The sequence below is a fragment of the Dromiciops gliroides genome, chromosome 2 (assembly GCF_019393635.1).
Source record: "Dromiciops gliroides isolate mDroGli1 chromosome 2, mDroGli1.pri, whole genome shotgun sequence".
Classification (NCBI taxonomy): domain Eukaryota; kingdom Metazoa; phylum Chordata; class Mammalia; order Microbiotheria; family Microbiotheriidae; genus Dromiciops; species Dromiciops gliroides.
In genome coordinates, this window is record NC_057862.1 from 160744126 (window position 1) to 160762154 (window position 18029).

General features: G+C 38.9%; 1 protein-coding gene and 1 pseudogene across 3 annotated transcripts in view; one reads left to right on the forward strand and one right to left on the reverse strand.

Moving 5' to 3' along the window:
• CGNL1 (cingulin like 1) overlaps positions 1–843 on the reverse strand; it is a 211311-nt gene extending 210468 nt beyond the window's left edge. For 2 of the 3 annotated variants that reach the window (XM_043987783.1, XM_043987781.1), the window contains exon 1: positions 537–676. The gene's annotated coding sequence lies outside the window, so the exon portion shown is untranslated. The other variant, XM_043987782.1, reaches the window with a different exon arrangement.
• A 16832-nt stretch (positions 844–17675) lies between these two features.
• LOC122745170 lies at positions 17676–17816 on the forward strand (annotated as a pseudogene).
• Positions 17817–18029: the final 213 nt, after the last annotated feature.

Consider the following 18029-nt stretch of genomic DNA (forward strand, 5'->3'; position numbering starts at 1 on the left):
CACTACCTCAAGGATCGGAATCAGAAAGGCCAGAGGGGAAAGAAAGAAAGACACCATCAGGATTGAAGTTCCTTCCCTCAGAGCACCTCCTGATTCACAGCAATCACCGATGGGGAGTATCCTGGTTAGGGGTAAGAGGAGGCTGGGGCTGAGGATACCTTCTTCGCTGTCAGGAGGTTTGGAAACTAGGATATGAGGTTCCCACCATATGCGTGCACTTCCAGGGACCTGGAGACCCTTCCCCACCCTCCCCAGGAAGGAAGGAGAGCTCGCTCACCAGCAGTTGTGCACCCATATGGGGAATGAGTCCGAAACGGGGACACCCTTTCTCCAGCCCCCAGTCCAGCCCCGTGTAGTCCTATCCCGCCCAGGAAGCCGAGGTGGGACCCCCAGCCCCATAAGAGAACCTGATCCAAAAGGGGAGGTGAGGGCGCAGTCCCAGGAACCCCAGCCAATCTCACCCAGCCCCTCACGTCCCTCCGGGTTCCAGGCGCGTCAGGCGCAGTGTGGGGAGGGGGTAAGGAGAAGCAGCTCACCTGGCGGGAGTATGAAACCTTTTCCGGGTGACCCTTAACTGTCCCCCGACGAGTCCCGCAGCTTCACTCCCTGCCACGCGCTCCCCCCTCGAGCCCAGAGCGCACACACAGCCCACCGCCAGCGGCAGCACCAGCACCAACTTCACTCACCGTACGGGCTCCCGCCCCTGACTGCCTCTGGCCCCTCCTCGACTCCTGCTCCTGCTCCTGCTCCAGCAGCCAAGCCTGTCGGGATCCAAAGCAGGAGCCCAGCACCGTGGGGCGAGTGGGGGCTGGGCAAAGGGGGCCCCGCCCCTCTCAGAAAGAGGAGGTGCGGGCGGGGCTAGGCGGAGCGAGCGGGCCAGGGACTGGCGGCCCCTGCCCCAGAGCAGCACTGGAGGCAGGCAGTCTAGACACGGCTTGACGTTTTCATCCGGGCTGGAAAGTTGGAGCGTCCGACCCCTGCCCCTAATACTTTCCCCACCGCTCTGGAAAGGGCCTCCGGGTCTTTGCCATGAGCCGTCCCCCCAACCCCCATTCCAAGCACTCACTTATCTCCTCCCACCTTTTCACACTCCACCCAGTCCCTGGCCCGGAGCACGAGTTCACTCGACCACTAACTAACCCCTCCTCCCCCTCACGCCGAATTCCCATTGCTCTTCCCAAGAGTGGGATGGCTTTCCCACCTTCTCTGCCGATCCCCACCAATCCCCTTGAAGACCTCGTTCAAAAGTCACCATTTCTAGGAAGCATTCCCAAATGACCACTTGGGAGGTAGGTTACGCTGGGGACTCCTTACGTGTATGGGCCGGAGTAGGGGGCGTCTGGGGAACTCTCCAGAGCTCTGATTCTGCTCAAAGACGCCTCGCTGATCTTCTGGGTCTCTGTATTTAGTATTCAATTTATGTCACAGACAACTGGACACGATGAAAAATGACTAAACAACCAAACCAGTAGTTCAGGTGCCAGTTGACATTTCCGCTCTTCTGTATACATTTTCTCTCCCCAACCACAAACTGAAGGACCAGAACATTGTTTTTATCCCCCTATCAAATCAAATCAATATATATTTATCAAACTTTTGATATGAATTAGGTTCTGTGGTAGATAAGAAGGATCCTAAAACGAGGGGCTTCTTCCCTGCCCTCATAAAGTTAACAATGACGTTTTAGATCTCTGTCAGTGGAGTTTCCAAGCAAAGGCTGAAGCAACCAAAGGGCACTAATTAAGCACCTGTTGTGTGCTTGACTCTGTGCTACCTACTTAGTGTAGATATAAAGACAAAAATGAAGCAGTCCTTGACCTCAGGGAGGAACAACCTCATGGGAAACAATTGGTACAACAGCAATGTTGTTTAGTTCAGTCACATAGGACTCTTCAGGACCCCAATGCTTGTCCATGGGAGTTTTCTTGGCAAAGATACTAGAATGGTTTGCATTTCTTTCTCCTTACCCAGGATCACACAGCTAGTAAGTGTCTGAGGTCAGATTTGAACTCTGGTCTTCCTCACTTCAGGCCCAGTGCTCTATTCATTGAGCTACCCAACTGCCACCAGGTACAAATATAAGTACTAAGTGTTAGTTAGGGAGCATTCCCAAAATAAAAACAAGGTGATTTTGATGAGGGTGACTATTGTAGCTAGGAGGATCAGAAAAAGTTTCTGGTGCTGAAGCAGAATTGAACTTTGAAAGAAATTACTTATTCTAAGAGGTGGATATGAGGAAGGAGTGAATTTCAGGCATAGGGGACAGCCAGCACAACTGCATGAAGTAGATTGTAGCAGTGGTGGTGGTAGTAGGGGATATAGTATTTTAAAGCCTGCAAAGTGCTTTACCTATGTTAACTCATTTTATCCTCAAAACAATCTTATGAGGTAAGTATTATTATTATTATTATTATCTCCATTTTTCTGATGAGGAAACTGAGGCACAGAGATGTTAAGTGATTTGCCTGGGTCAGATACCTAGTAAATGTCTGAAGCAGGATTTAGACTTAAATACAGGAAGACCTGAGTGGAGGTCTATTTCCATGAAGAGGGATACTATATAAGACCAGAAAGATATGTTGCTAGCAGGTTGTAAAGAGCCTTAAATAACAGAGGAGTTTGTATTTGATCGATGGTAATAGGGAACCACTGAGATTTATTGAGTAGGAGAGTAATAATGGTCAGACCTGTGTTTTAGGAAAAATCACTTTGGCAGATGTGTGAAGAATAGATCAGTAGAAACTTCAGCTGCCATTTAGTCTTACCCATTCTTAAGATGAATCACAGGGGGCAGCTAGGTGGTGCAATGGCCCTGGATTCAGGAGGACCTGAGTTTAAATCTGGCCTCAGACACTTGACACTTACCACCTGTGTTTGTTTGTTTGGTTTTTGCTGGGGCAATGAGGGTTAAGTGACTTGCCCAGGGTCACACAGCAAGTAAGTGTCAAGTGTCTGAGGCCAAATTTGAACTCAGGTCCTCCTGAATCCAGGGCTGGTGCTTTATCCACTGTGCTACCTAGCTGCCCCTGATACTTACTAGTTGTGTGACCCTGGGCAAGTCACTTAACCCTCATTGCCCCCCCCCAAAAAAAAGATGAATCACCACTCTAAAAAGGAGGCAGAACCAATTTGGGAGCTCCTTCGGTAATCCATATTAAGAGGTAGATGACCAGTTTTGGGGGTGTTGTGAACAGGATTTGCAATTTCAGTGGTGGTTGTCCAAATAAATGACCTGAGTTCCCATCCAAGATTCTTCTATGATTCTAAATAAGTTCAGAGGTTGTTGCTACCAAGAGGTCCAAAAGTAAGATGTTGAGGTGGTTTGAGTGGGAATAGAAAGGAAGGAAGGAATGAGTTATTTATTAGATGAGAGAGTTATATCAAAGGATAAATCAGCATGACAGTGACTGATTGGATGTGAAGAAGAAGAAAGAACTCAAGATGACTCCAGTGTTTCAAACTGAAGAGCTTGGTTTAGATATACTTAGTTTTACTTGAAAGTGAGACATAAAAGTGGAACTATCCAGCGGTGTTGGAAGTGTGGGTCTAGAGAGCAAGAAAGAGATCAGGAATGGAAATAGAGATGGGGGAATCATAGGAGCCTAGGCTAAAAAGTGCAATTAATGAGCAGACACTATTTACACAACTGCATATTTTATACTCTGGATATAATGATATTTTATTTGTGTACTTTGAGGTATAATTGTATATTCAAACTTATCAGAGACATCTAGTTTTATTTCCTTGCATGTACACAGTGACCCGGTGATGGGAGGAGCTGACGATGACGGGGAGAGTATCATATTAAAGGGGTGAGTGTCATTTTTAAGGGGTATAGTGATAGTCATTAATTCTTCCCTGGAAAAATCCCCCCAAAAATGAAAGAGCCAGAATGGTACATAGTTTCTGTTTAAGGGAAAACTTTTTGACATAAGTAACCCATGCACAGACTTAAAAAGTTGAAGAATCCTAGAGTTTCATGGGACTTTTGAGATCATCTTGCATTCCCAGAATCTCAAAGCTGAGTCGTTCTAGTCCAACCCACACCTGAATAAGAATCTCCCAGCTTTTGTTGAAAGAACCCCCAGTGAAATTTATGGGAGATGCCATTACCTTCAGAAACTTTGGGATTGCTTTTGTTTGAGGAAGTTTTTTCTTACATTAAACATAAATCTGGCTCTGTATAGCTTCTACTTATTGATCCTAGTCCTACTACCCCTTGGGGCTAAACCTCCTACCAGATACATGTATTAAGAAGTGGTTAGAAATATACTACTCTACTCACTTCTACCACCTCACTAAACCACCACTACCACCAATCCCAGTATTTTCCTGAGCATTTCCATCCATGTGCTGAACTTATCTGACTGGAGTCTGAAATAATTAGCAGCAAAAGCCAGTATGATTTTATATTTAATTGCATATTTAAGACGAATAAATTAAGTAACTCAACCAAGGTTATATAGGTCACCAGTGGCAAAGTAGAGGTAAAGCAGTGATAACCATTGCTATCACTGAGAATGACTCCAATCACTAAGTAAAGCAAGGATTAGGTTAGTTTTAAATACTGTTTTAAGTACTGATTGACTGAATGGTAAATTGTACTCTCAATTCCTTCTCTTCTTGTGAGTTTTTGTAACACTTTCATTAAAGGAATTAGAAATAGATAAAACTTGAGCCATACTACGGAGAAGGGAATAAACATTTACATAACACCTACTATGTGCTAGGTACTGTGCTAAGTGCTTTTTACAAGTATCTCATTTGATCCTTACAACAACCCTGTTAAGTAGTTGCTATTATAATCCCCATTTTGTAAATGGGGAAACTGAGGCAAAAAGAGGTTAAACAACTCTCTCAGATTCACATAGCTAGTAAGTATCTGAGGTTGGTTTTAATCTCAGATCTACCTGAATCCAGACTCAATGTTCTAACCACTCTACCACCAGTTTAATAATATCAGAGAAAAGAACTGGAAGAAACTTTAGAGATCAAGTGAATCTTAATCTTGATCACCCCCTCATTTTACCTATTGACTTGATCTCTAAGGTCTCTTCCAGAGAGATTAAGTAAACTGCTCAGTATCATACAGGTAATAAAGTAGTAGGAGGGTCTTGTTTAGGTCCTCCAACACAAAATCTAACATTAGATCAGTCAGTCATAAACATTTCTTAAAGAACCTGCTATGTACGGGGCACTGTGCTAAGTACTGGGACTACAAAGAAAGGTAGACAGTCCATGCTCTCAAGGAAGAAGATGGAAAAGGAGCAAGGAATAGTAATGAAGTTGTTTTGTTTGTAGTGGAAGGAATGGCAGTCTTGAGGAAGAAAAGAAGATGAAGTTGGAAATCTTGGAGTAAGATGAGTTAGTTAGAGTTAAGTGGATGTAGGACCTTGAATTATGGGCTAACAAATTTATATTTTACCCAGTAGACAAGAGGGAATCTTTGTTCTGAGAAGGACTATCATGCATTTTTTTTTTTAAATAAGGAGGACTATTCTGGCAGCTTTGTTATTTTCTGGTCTGGAACAGGGAGAGCCTGTTGGAAGCCAGGAAACCATCCAGAAGGTTATTGTGGTAATAGAGTAGAGAATCAAGATGAGGTCTTGAACTAGGAAACAGAAAGGAAGAGGCCAGTTCAAGAGACATTGCAGAGGAATTATCATCACTCGATGATGAATTGGATATGGAAGGAACAAGAGGGAAAGGAATAAAAAAAAAAAGTCCTATTTTTTTTTTGTTGTTTTGGTAGGGTTTTTTTGTTTTGTTTAGGGGTTTTTATGTTTTGTTTTTGGTGCAGGGCAATGAGGGTTAAGGGACTTGCCCAGGGTCACACAGCTAGTAAGTGTCAAGTGTCTAAGGCCAGATTTGAACTCAGGTCCTCCTAAATCCAGGGCTGGTGCTTTATCCACTGAGCCACCTAGCTGCCCCCAAAAAGTCCTATTCTTATTCATGAGTTTGAGGGATAGGGTGCCATTGGCAATGATAGAAAAATTGTCTTAGAAATCCCAATAAAGACTTAAAGGTAGAGACTAGAAATTGTGCCTTATTCATTGAAAGTAATTAATGTAAGTAGTTTCTAAAGGAGTTTAATCATTTGTATTTATGTTAAATATTAAATTTTTAAATAAAATATTCAAATTTCAAAAGGAAAAGTAGTGTAAAAGAATTGCCTGAGGCTCAGTGAAGTTAAGTGACCTGCCCAGGGTCATGCAGCTAATAAACATCAAAAGAAGAATTAGAATCCAGATCTTCATAATTCTAGAACTAAGATGTTATTCACTATACCAGAAGTTCTCAATTTTTTTTTGGCCTTAGGACCCCTTTACACTCTTAAAAATTATTAAAGCCTCCCCTACCCCCAGCTTTTGTTTATGTAGGTTATGTCTATCCATATTTACCATATTAAAAATTAAAACATCTTAGTAATATTATGAAATTAATTTTGACTTTATGGATCCCTTGAGTCTCAGGGACCCCTTTCCCTGGACCACATTTTGAGAACCACTGCACTACATTACACTGTCTATCCATTTTTCAAATATTAATGGAAATTCCAAATAAATATATCCAATATGCAAATGGAGGGTTAGTTGGAGGTTAGGTCCAGAATCATCTTTTTTTCAAAAAAGATTACCAATATCTTTTTTCTTTACATTACAATCATTTTCTACCACCATTGAATCCTCCCTTATGTTTAAGAAATAGAAATTAACAAAACCATCTGAAACAGTGACAATTTCTGATAATGTGTAAGATATTCTATTCTAGTAGTGTTCTCTTCCATGAGGGAGGATGTATGTTTCATTATGTAATTCCTGAGTCCTTTTAGTGATCTTTATAATCATTACTGTTTTCATAGTTTATATTCTTCTCTTGGTTCTGCTTATTTCAGTATGTATGTTTATATAAATCTTTGCATATTTTTCTGACAATCTTTATCATTATTTTTCATGTTATTTTCCATTATATTCATATGATAAAGTCTTTTTAAGCCATGCCTCAGTTGATGAGCACCCACTTTCTTTCCAGTTCTTTACTATGATATAGTGCTACTATGAATATTTTGGTGTGGATTGGATCATTGTTTCTGTCTTTGACTTCCTTGGGATATATGTGCAGTGGGATCAGTAGGTCAAAAGTATATAGACAATTTAGACACTTCACAACTGTAACAGCAGTTCATCAATTGTTCTAATTTCCCATAGCCCCCAGGGGCTTCTCATCTCTTGCCTTCTATGCCAACTGGGCAATGTATAGTTTGCTTAGAGAAAGTAATTGAACATTAAAGATAATCTAGCCCAACCACTTCATTTTACAGATGAGGAAACTGAAGCTCAGAGAAGTTAAATGTCACAGAGTAGGTTAGTAGTAGAGCTGAGACTAGAACCCATGTCTCTTCACTCCCTGCCAAGTGTTCTTTTCACTACAATAAAACATTTTTTTCCTTCTCTTCCTTTTCTGCCTTTCCCTCTTTATTTCTTTGTCTCTCATATGTTTCTTCCCATTTATTATTTCTATGTTTTCTTTTGCTTTGCTCCTTTGATTTTCGCCCCTTTTTCCACCTTTTTGCACTCCCCATTTTCTCCCCCTCTTTCCCTTAGTCTGTCTTCCCTCCTGTTTTCTTCTAATATCCTCTTTTTCTTTCTTTCTTTCTTTTTTTTTGCAGGGCAATGAGGGCTAAGTGACTTGCTCAGGGTAACACAGCTAGTACACGTCTGAGGCTAGATTTGAACTCAGGTCCTCCTGAATCCAGGGCCGATGAGTTATCCACTGTGCCACCTAGTTGCCCCCCAATACCCTTTCAATCTATTCTTTTTCCTCTGCCTCACCCTCCTACCACCTTTCCTATCTTTTCTTCTCCACCTCTAATAATTATTCATAATTTGGAACCCAAATATATTTTTCAGTGTTTATTTTAGTTAAATGAAGTTTCATATTAATTGTTCAAATTTTAAAAGTGGGAGACTTGAATCTTTCTATTACAATAAGGAAAAAACTAGATCAAATTGATTTTTACTTATTTGAATACATCTTTTTTTTCATTCTGAGGAATAGAATTTATTTAATAGAAAAAAGTCCTTATCTCCACCTTATTCTTGTATATTCAAAGCTCTTGTTCCTTCAGAATCCTCTACCTTATTTATTCCATTCCTTCATATTCAGAAATAAGGCTGAACAGTACTGAAATAGAAAAGATGCCTCATTACTAGACCTTTTGAGGCCTAGTCAGAGATCCTGGCCTCTGAAGTAACCAGATGTAAAAAACAGTTGGAATGCTCCTATGGAAGAAACCAAAGATGTTGGTAAATTAAGTCAACAAGGAGAGTGGTGATTCACTTGACTAGGGAGTGAATATTAAATTATATTCCTAACCCTGCCACTGACTTCCTGTGTGGATCTCGAAGTCTAAGTCTCTTCCCCTGTAAAATTGAAGTTGATTTGTGAGGGATGATTTGACAAACACCCATCTTGATGAAAATGATAGTAGGATACCTGGCAGCTATCATGGGTCATATAAATGTTCCTCATAATTATCAGTAGTTTGAAAAGAAATAATTAGGTATTCTGGGAAAAACAGATGCTCATCTAAATAAGGAATCATCTAAGTCTATCCAATTTCAAAAGTGACTCAGGAATCACACTAGGAAAAGATTCCTAGGGAATTATCAATGTCTATTGAGTATGGGCTAAATAAAGATTATTGTGAAATGAATCTGTCGATTATTTCCTCATTTCTCAATGCAGTAATTATTCTTGCCAACCCCAAAAAGGGATGGGGGGAAGAAGGGAGGCTAGAGATTGTATTTCAAGAAGAGCACTTTAAATTAGTGTTTCAAATTTGAGTCTAATCCATTGGTCTTCAGAATGAGTCATTTAACCCAATCCTACGATTTGGGGGACTTTTGAGGCTTTTTTGTTTTTTAATTCTATTTTTTAAAATTTCCAAACTTAATAAACACCAAATGAAAGAATCATTTCCACGTACAAAGTAGACAGGAAAAGAGAATTGTATATGAAACCATAAATCTGTATTATGTACAGCTTGCTTTTTCTTTTAAATATGTAATAAATTGAACAAGTAACTGTCTTTGTCAGTCATTCCTTCTGATTTTCCTTCTGTTCTTTTCCATCCATTAAAAAAAATGCTTCAGTAACTTTCTTTCCTTCTGTTTTTAACAACCCTATCACTGTCTCTCCTCCTACCCAAATTCAAAACAAAACAAAACTGAAAAATAGACAGGAAACAGAGAATATCTGTATGTATTCTGAAGTGGAAAGGTAAAGGTTGTCCCTTTGTTAGGAACTACTGGAAGCAGAGTCACTAAGTCTATATGAGTTTATATCGGGTAGAGTATGCTCTAAGAAATGTACCCTAATTATTGGCCATTACTCTATTATATTAGGTACTTGATAAATTCTTTTTTTTTTTTAATTTTTTAGTGAGGCAATTGGGGTTAAGTGACTTGCCCAGGGTCACACAGCTAGTAAGTGTTAAGTGTCTGAGGCCGGATTTGAACTCAGGCACTCCTGACTCCAGGGTCCATGCTCTATCCACTGTGCCACCTAGCTGCCCCTTGATAAATTCTTGTAGATTTATTTCAATCCATAAGAATATAATCCTAATGCATTGTGTTAAGTCTTATGAGATTCAGGCTCATTTGATTTAGATGTTGTCTACACTAGTTGTAGGCAATATGGTCTAATCACAGAAACTTTATTGCTAGCAATAATAACTCCTATTAACACTAGTGCTTATTTTCTAAGAGCCACTTATGGCTTTTAAAGCTCTAATTAAGCTCAACAACATCCCTGTGAAATAAGTAAGTATTATTTTTGCTTTACATTTTGGGGTATCTAGGCCAAAAGGAGATTAAATCATTCATCTAAGGTCAAAAGTTGAGTCAATAGCCCAATTATGCTGTGTTTGGCGTTATCTCTTGTTTTAGTCAGAAAACAACCATCTAGGCACTCCTTTAAATTTTTTTCCATGATAATATTTCCTGACCAGCATACTCACTGAGTAGATTCAACTTGACATAGTGGTGAGTATCCTGGGCTTACTATAAGGGAAACTCAGGTTCAAATCCAGCTTCTGGCCCTTCTTAGATATATGACCCTGGGGCGGCCAGTTCATATGAGGAGTTTCTTAAGGTGATGAAATTATAAATCATTGGTATGTTTATTGAAGAACTTTTTACCACATTTCTCCTATGTTGCCTTTACTTCAAAAATAAAGCTTAACATCTTTCTCTTTTTGAGAGACAATTTTGCTTTAAATTCCTATGGCTTAGTTGAGTGAACTGGAATAAGTATGACACTGAACTCCTTGATGCTTTCATTCTTTTTTTTTTTTTTTTTAGTGAGGCAATTGGGGTTAAGTGACTTGCCCAGGGTCACACAGCTAATAAGTGTTAAGTGTCTGAGGCCGGATTTGAACTCAGGTACTCCTGACTCCAGGGCCAGTGCTCTATCCACTGCGCCATCTAACTTCCCCTGATGCTTTCATTCTTAACAAAAGGGCTGGGCAATGTCCAAATATGTTTTGCTGGACTATGCATATTTATTACAAATGTACATGTATAGTCCAGCAAAACACATTCCCACATTAAGAATAAGAGCAGCAGGGCAGCTAGGTGGCGCAGGGGCAGCTAGGTGTTGCAGTGGATAGAGCATCGGCCTTGGAGTCAGGAGTACCTGAGTTCAAATCCGGCCTCAGACACTTAATACTTACTAGCTGTGTGACCCTGGGCAAGTCACTTAACCCCAATTGCCTCACTAAAAAAAAAAAAAAGAATAAGAGCAGCAACAAGTCTATATCTATATCTATATCTATATCTATATAGGTTAATTGATATTAATGAAAGATCAATTGGTCACTTGATTACATCAAGGTATCAAATATCCATTGCTACCCACAACACTCAAGAACCAGATTATGGTTTGGGAATAACTGGGAAATACTTTTTCAAAAAATAAATAAAAATACAATAGAACATAGATAATATTAATATATGGTTTTCTAAGTCAATATTGGACCTATAGGGATATTCATTTGAGGTTTAGTGGTTCCTGTTTCTTTCTGAGTTTGAACCAATAGGTCATATGATATTGGGAAGATGTTAACTGGTTGTATAATATTGTAGGGAACACAATAGCTCATGACCTACAGTACCAGATAAACAATACCCCAAACCCTCAGGGGTACCCCCTACAACTCTGAGGAGAACAATAGTCTTGTTCTGGAGACTAGGCCCGATAGTAAAAATGTGTGCTGGGAAAGCCCAGAGCCTATTATAACATACTATATTACTATACTCTAGGCAGGCACTGATCTAGGTGCTGGAGATAGAAGGACAAAAAAAAAAAAAAACACCTTTCTTTTCATATATGACTTAATAATGTATGTAATATGTTAGTGTAGTAGCAATGCTATGAATAAGTAAATATAGATATATTGGTAGTACATGCTCTAATATTTTCTTCTTCTTCTTCTTCTTCTTCTTCTTCTTCTTCTTCTTCTTCTTCTTCTTCTTCTTGGTGAGACAATTGGGGTTAAGTGACTTGCCCAGGGTCACACAGCTAGTAAGTGTCAAGTGTTTGAGGACAGATTTGAACTGAATCTAGGTCCAGTGTTTTTATCCACTGTGCTACCTAGCTGCCCCTCTAATATTTTTTTAAACAAAAGGGATGAATGATCAAAATTCCAAGGTTAGTAAAATTCCTTTATTAAGGATTATATCCATGCATTCATCAGTAATTCTAGCTGTTTATACCTAATATGTTTATGTCTAACCTTTAGGAAAGGAATCCATTGTAAGAAGCCTGCCTCAAGCACTTGATAAATGCTTATTGAATTTAATTAACTTTACATGACTTGAATAATTTCTATGATCTATATGAGCCCTGATAGATAAAGCAATTTCATTTTGTAGATGAGAAAACCTAGACAGAGAAATAAAGTGACTTAGCTAAAGGTGTTCATTGGCAAAACTACGATTTTGAGCTCTTAAATGTAAAGGGCTTCAGAAAAGACTTCAAAGGCATAAAACAATTTTGAAACTTATTAATGCTGAAAAGAGGCAACCAATGAAACTTCAACAAATGTTGTCCTATCTGTCTACTTTCCTAACCATGTGAAATTTCTATCAGAATAATCTACATACACACTGAGGGCATCCTTAAAAAAGGGAATATCAGGGAATAGGCAGTCTTCTGCAAACAATATTCCACAGTGGACTATATCTTTATCTTCATAAAAATTGGTTAAAAGATGAGGAAAATGTGAGATACCACCATGCTTATTGTTTGCTGATTTTTAAAAATGGATTTAAATGGAGCAACATACAGACTTGCCGACTTTCTTCCAATAAAGTGTCTCCTTTGCACACATTAAATTTATTCAAGAGTCCTTGAAAAATCTAACAGAGATAAACTTACTCATGCTCCTCTGATCATTAATATCAAGGAAGGCATGAAACAGGGAAATCTGACTGATTTGTAAAATTTCACAGAGGTAGGATAATGGAAGATAGTGATCAGCAACACTTCATTAAATAGAGAGAAGCAGTGAAGGGCAAAACCAATGTGACACATTGAAAAGAACTGCAGGTCACCTTGAAGGGGAGACGAGAGGTAGCTTATGCCAGACAAGTCAAACCACCACCACTGCCTTGACCATCATCTCCCCTTGGACTCTAATGGAGATAACCCATGACTCTAAAGCCAAGAACTTTGGGAATAGCAGTATCTACCAAACCATAAGACCTGCCTCCAGCTCAGGCCCACAGCCATGACTGAGGAGAGATATCATATCTATATGACCCTTTGGGGGTAGCTTTGTGGTTCAGTGGATAGAGTGCCTGACCTGGAGTCAGGAAGATTCATTTTCACAAGTTCAAATCTATCCTCAGACACCTCCTAGCTGTGTGACCCTGGGCAAGTCACTTAACCCTGTTTGGATCAGTTTCTTCATCTGTAAAATGAGCTGCAGAAGGAAATGGCAAACTACTCCAGTATCTTTTCCAAGAAAAGCCCAAATGGGGTTACTAAGAGTTGGACATGACAAATGACTGAACAATAGCAATGCAGAAAAGGAATTTAAATGAAAACCAATGCTTATTTATCATTCTTAGAATCCTCATGAAGAAGGTAAAACCATCTATTTTGTTTCTTTGGAAGTCAGAAAGTGTGTATGACTAAAGCTATTTTCAAAACCTGGTTTTCAAGTTATTTTAGACCAGCTCTTGAATAATGTTTTAAGAGCAACAATGTTACACTTAAAGTATTACTAGTTTTAGATAATGCCGCAGATCCTCCAACTACACTTGGTTCATTGAACGAGAATGTAAGCATGCAAATTCACCAAGACTTTGCCTCATATTTTACTGGAAAAAATGCCTTTTGCCTACATACCCTTCTCCCCTCTTCCATATTAGCACCAGCAACAACTGCTAACCAATTATCACCAATAGGCAGATAGGCATAGAGCCCTGGGAGTGGCAGCACTTCCCCTATCACCCCAGTGACTGGTTCTGCTTCTTGCCTAACCCTCACACGTCATCATTGTGGGAAGCAACTCCTGTGGAAATATAGCCTGGCAACTGCTCCTGCAGGTACTACAGCCTCATCCATTGATGATTCAGAAATTTTTTATCACCAATCTTTGGCACTGTCAGGTGGTTCAACATCAGAAACTAAGAGAAATTTATCAGTGGAAATTACACTAAAGAAGAAGCATTGCCATCTACTTTGCCACTGCATGCTAAGCACCACAGGACCTTTCCATCTGACTTGCAACTGAAACCTTTTATATGTGTTGCTCCCCAATTTGAATGAGTTCCTTAAGAAGGGGGATTATTACTTTTCTATTTGTATCCTCAGAGCTTTCAAAAAAAAAGTAATATTCATTCATCCACATTTACCAAGGTTCTTTGCCATTCTCTTTTTTTTTGGGGGGGGGGCAATGAGGATTAAGTGACTTGCCCAGGGTCACACAGCTAATTAAGTATCAAGTGTCTGAGGCCGGATTTGAACTCAGGTCCTCCTGAATCCAGGGCCTGCACTTTATCCACTGCACCACCTAGCTGCCCCCAAAGCTCATCTTTTAAATACCAATATTCTATCGGTATTATATGGCTGTGAGTCATAGAACAACATGATCTTCCCAAAATAATAATAAAAAAATAGTATCATTCAGGGGACAGTGAAGAGGTATGTGGCAGATGTGAAGAGGTTGCAACATATAACTAATAAGAAACTATGAAGAACTAGAATAAAATATGTCATCAAAGAAATGCATAATTGAAAAAGAAGGTCAGTTAGAGACATGGCAAGAACAAAGGATAACTGATAGACAAAGCCATATATGCCACCGGCATCCTCACAATGTCAGGGGAAAGCAAGGAAAACCCTTAGAATGTTGAGTGAATCCTTTGTAGTAAACATAAAGGACAACAGGGATCTGGATGTATTCGTCTGAACTTCTCCAACACACTCCAGGAATCTCTTCATCCTGCAAGATGACTTTAGCCCTAGAATTCATACTTCATCAGTATCCTCTACTCCTGGGGCCCCTCCCTTTGATTGGAAGGTGGAGAGCACCTCCCAGAACCTCCATTTAAGGAACAGCGCCAGTCATCTCTTTATTTCCTACCTGAATGCACTCCTCTGAAATTCTCCATTATACACCAATGCTGAGTATTCCTTCTTCTCCTGACTTTTTAACTATCTTTTGTATACTTTCTTCCCCCATTAGATAAGTTCATTGAAGACAGAAACTTTTTTTTCATATTTGTATTCCCAGTGCTTAGTTCAATGCCTGGCACATAGTAAGTGCTTAATAAATGTTTATTGACTGACTGACAAGAAGGACAGGCACAGATTCCAATATGCTTCACTGGAGGGAACATCCATATTGATGGTATAGATCCATTTAAGTATTTGAGTGTGATGAATTCTGGCTTTGAAATCAAGAAGACCTGAGTTTAAGTCCCATCCCTAATACATACTAGTATGATTATAAACAAGTTACGGGGCAGCTAGATGACGCAGTGGTTAAAGCACCAGCCCTAGATTCAGGAGTACCTGAGTTCAAATCCAGCCTCAGACACTTGACACTTACTAGCTGTGTGACCTTGGGCAAGTCACCTAACCCTCGTTGCCTAAAAAAAACCTAATAAATTAAATAAATAAATAAATAAATAAATAAATAAACAAGTTACTTAACATCTTGGTACCTCTAGGCAACTCTCTAAGGTGTTCAGTTACATAGAACAGCATCAGTGGAGGAGTTTCTACATTGGGAGTTCCTTATATGAATAAAATCACAGGTTCCACTCAAATGCATATATGCACACATTAATTTTATTTTTACTGGACTTGTAATTTTGAAGAGATAAAAAGGATAAATACAAATATAGAAAGAAAAAGGAAAAAAGGATAATTAGAAGGAAAGAAACAAATACATACGTGTACAACTAGGTCACAGTGTAAGTTTGAATAATGTGAAATTCAATTTAGTGTGAATTATAAAATGATGCCAAGTCAAATTTAACATGAGCCAAAATTCAATTAATGCAACCCATGAAAGCTATTTGAGGGTTTGAACATGCTACTAAGTCATCAGTCTGAACTTGTGTATGGATATGGTGTGCTGCTGTATACCATATTTCCAACAGTTATGTTAATTTTTTAAAGAGCCCTTAACAAAATGGACAGAAGGGAAAATACTTATGATGGAAACATTGCCAAAACAAAAAGAGAGACTTTTTATTACATCAAAATAAAAGTTTAATGTAATTGAATGACATGAATTTAGTTATAATAACTTTAAAATAGGACAAGAAGTCAGAATGACTGAATCTAAAGTATGGAGAATTATAAAACATTCAGGCGAAATAGAAGAAAGTGGCAAAATTGCATCAGCTTTAGTAGTTTGCAAACAACCACAAGATATAGAACTGTTACAATGATAAAAAAGAGGAGAATCTTTTAGTTGTATGGTTTGAAGATTGCAAGCTCAGATCAGAGCAACCCTTTAGACAAAAGCTTCGAGTTTATTTAAGGCTTTGAAAGAAAATGGATATGAAGTTGACAGTAAAGAATTTCTATTGCATGAGGAAGGAATAGTTTCTCTCTCAGATCTATGGAAAGGAGAAGAATTTATGACCAAACAAGAGAGAATATTATGAAATACAAAAGGGATGATTTTGATTACATTAAATTAAAAAGGTTTTGTATAAACAGAAGCAATGCATCCCAAATTAGGACAAAAGCAGAAAGGTGGGAAAGAATTTTTACAGCTAGTGTTTCTAATAAAGGCCTCACTTCTAAAATATATAGGGAACTAAATCAAATTTTTTTTTTTAGTGAGGCAATTGGGGTTAAGTGGCTTGCCCAGGGTCACACAGCTAGTAAGTGTTAAGTGTCTGAGGTCGTATTTGAACTCAGGTCCTCCTGACTCCAGGGCCGGTGCTCTATCCACTGCACCACCTAGCTGCCCCCTAAATCAAATTTATAAGACTGCAAGTCATTGGGGCAGCTAGGTGACGCAGGAGATAAAGCACCAGCCCTGGATTCAGGAGGACCTGAGTTCAAATGTGACCTCAGACACTTGACACTTATTAGCTGTGTGACCCTGGAGAAGTTACTTAACCCTCATTGCCCCACAAAAAAAAAAAAGAAAGAAAGAAAAAATGTTCTAAATCACTATTTATTAGAGAAATGTAAATTAAAACCTCTGAGGTACTGCCTCACACCTATCAGATTAGCTAATATGACAAAAAAAGGAAAATAATAAATGTTGGAGAAGCTGTGGAAAAATTGGAACACTAATGCATTGTTGGTGGAGTTGTGAACTGATCCAACCATTCTGGAGAGCAATTTGGAACTATTCCCAAAAGGCTATGGGGCTGTGCATACCCTTTGACCCAATAATACCACTACTAGGTCTATATCCCAAAGAGATCATAAACAAGGGAAAAGGACCCATATATTACAAAAATATTTATAGCAGCTCTTTTTGTGGTGGCAAAGAATTGGAAATCTACGGGATGCCCATCAATTGAGGAATGGCTGAACAAGTTGTGGTATATGAATGTAATGGAATACTATTATAAGAAATGATAAGCAGGCAGATTTCAGAAAAACCTGGAAAGATTTAATTGGACCAATGCTGAGTGAAGTGAGCAGAACCAGGAGGACATTGTATACAGTAACAGCAACATTGTGTGATGATCAACTGTGATAGACTTGGCAATACAATGATCCAAGACAATTCCAAAGGACTCATGATGGAAAGTGTTCTCCACATTCAGAAAAAAGAACTGTGGAAGCTGAATGCAGATTGAACCATACTGTTTCTACTTTTGGGTTTTTTTTTCTTTTTTTGAGGTTTCCCCCTTTTGTTCTGATTCTTCTTTTGCAGCATGACTAAGGCAGAAAAATGTTTGTGATTGTACATATATAACTTATATCAGATTGCTTTCTGTCTTGGGGAGGGGAGAGGGAAGCGGGGGAGGGAAAAAATTTGGAACTAAAAATCTTATAAAAACAAATGTTGAAAACTATCTTTACATATAACTGGAAAATAATAAAATGATTTTATGAGTTAAATAATAATAAAGAATTGCTACTGCAAACATTGGTTGGTTGATCCTTAAAAACTGAGTTTAAAGACTATACTTTCAGGGATCATTTCTATAGTATGTGACTAGAGAATTGTGGCTGAAAGTGTAGCAAAAAAATAAAAAACTGAGTTATTTGCACAATGTTAAAATTACTCGAGAGGCAAGAAGTGCAGATGAGGGTTCTGAAGCTAAAAATCCTGATGTTTTTGAGAAAATAATCAAAGAAGGTAGATACACTAATCAAGACATTTTAAATATACATGAAGTAGGTTTATTCTGGAAAAAGGATACCTTCAGCAACTTAGACATTTCTAGGGAAGAAAAAGCTCAACCTGAATTTAAAGTGTCCAAGGATTGCTAACATTTTTATGGGGAGGTAGGGCAGCTAGGTGGCATGGT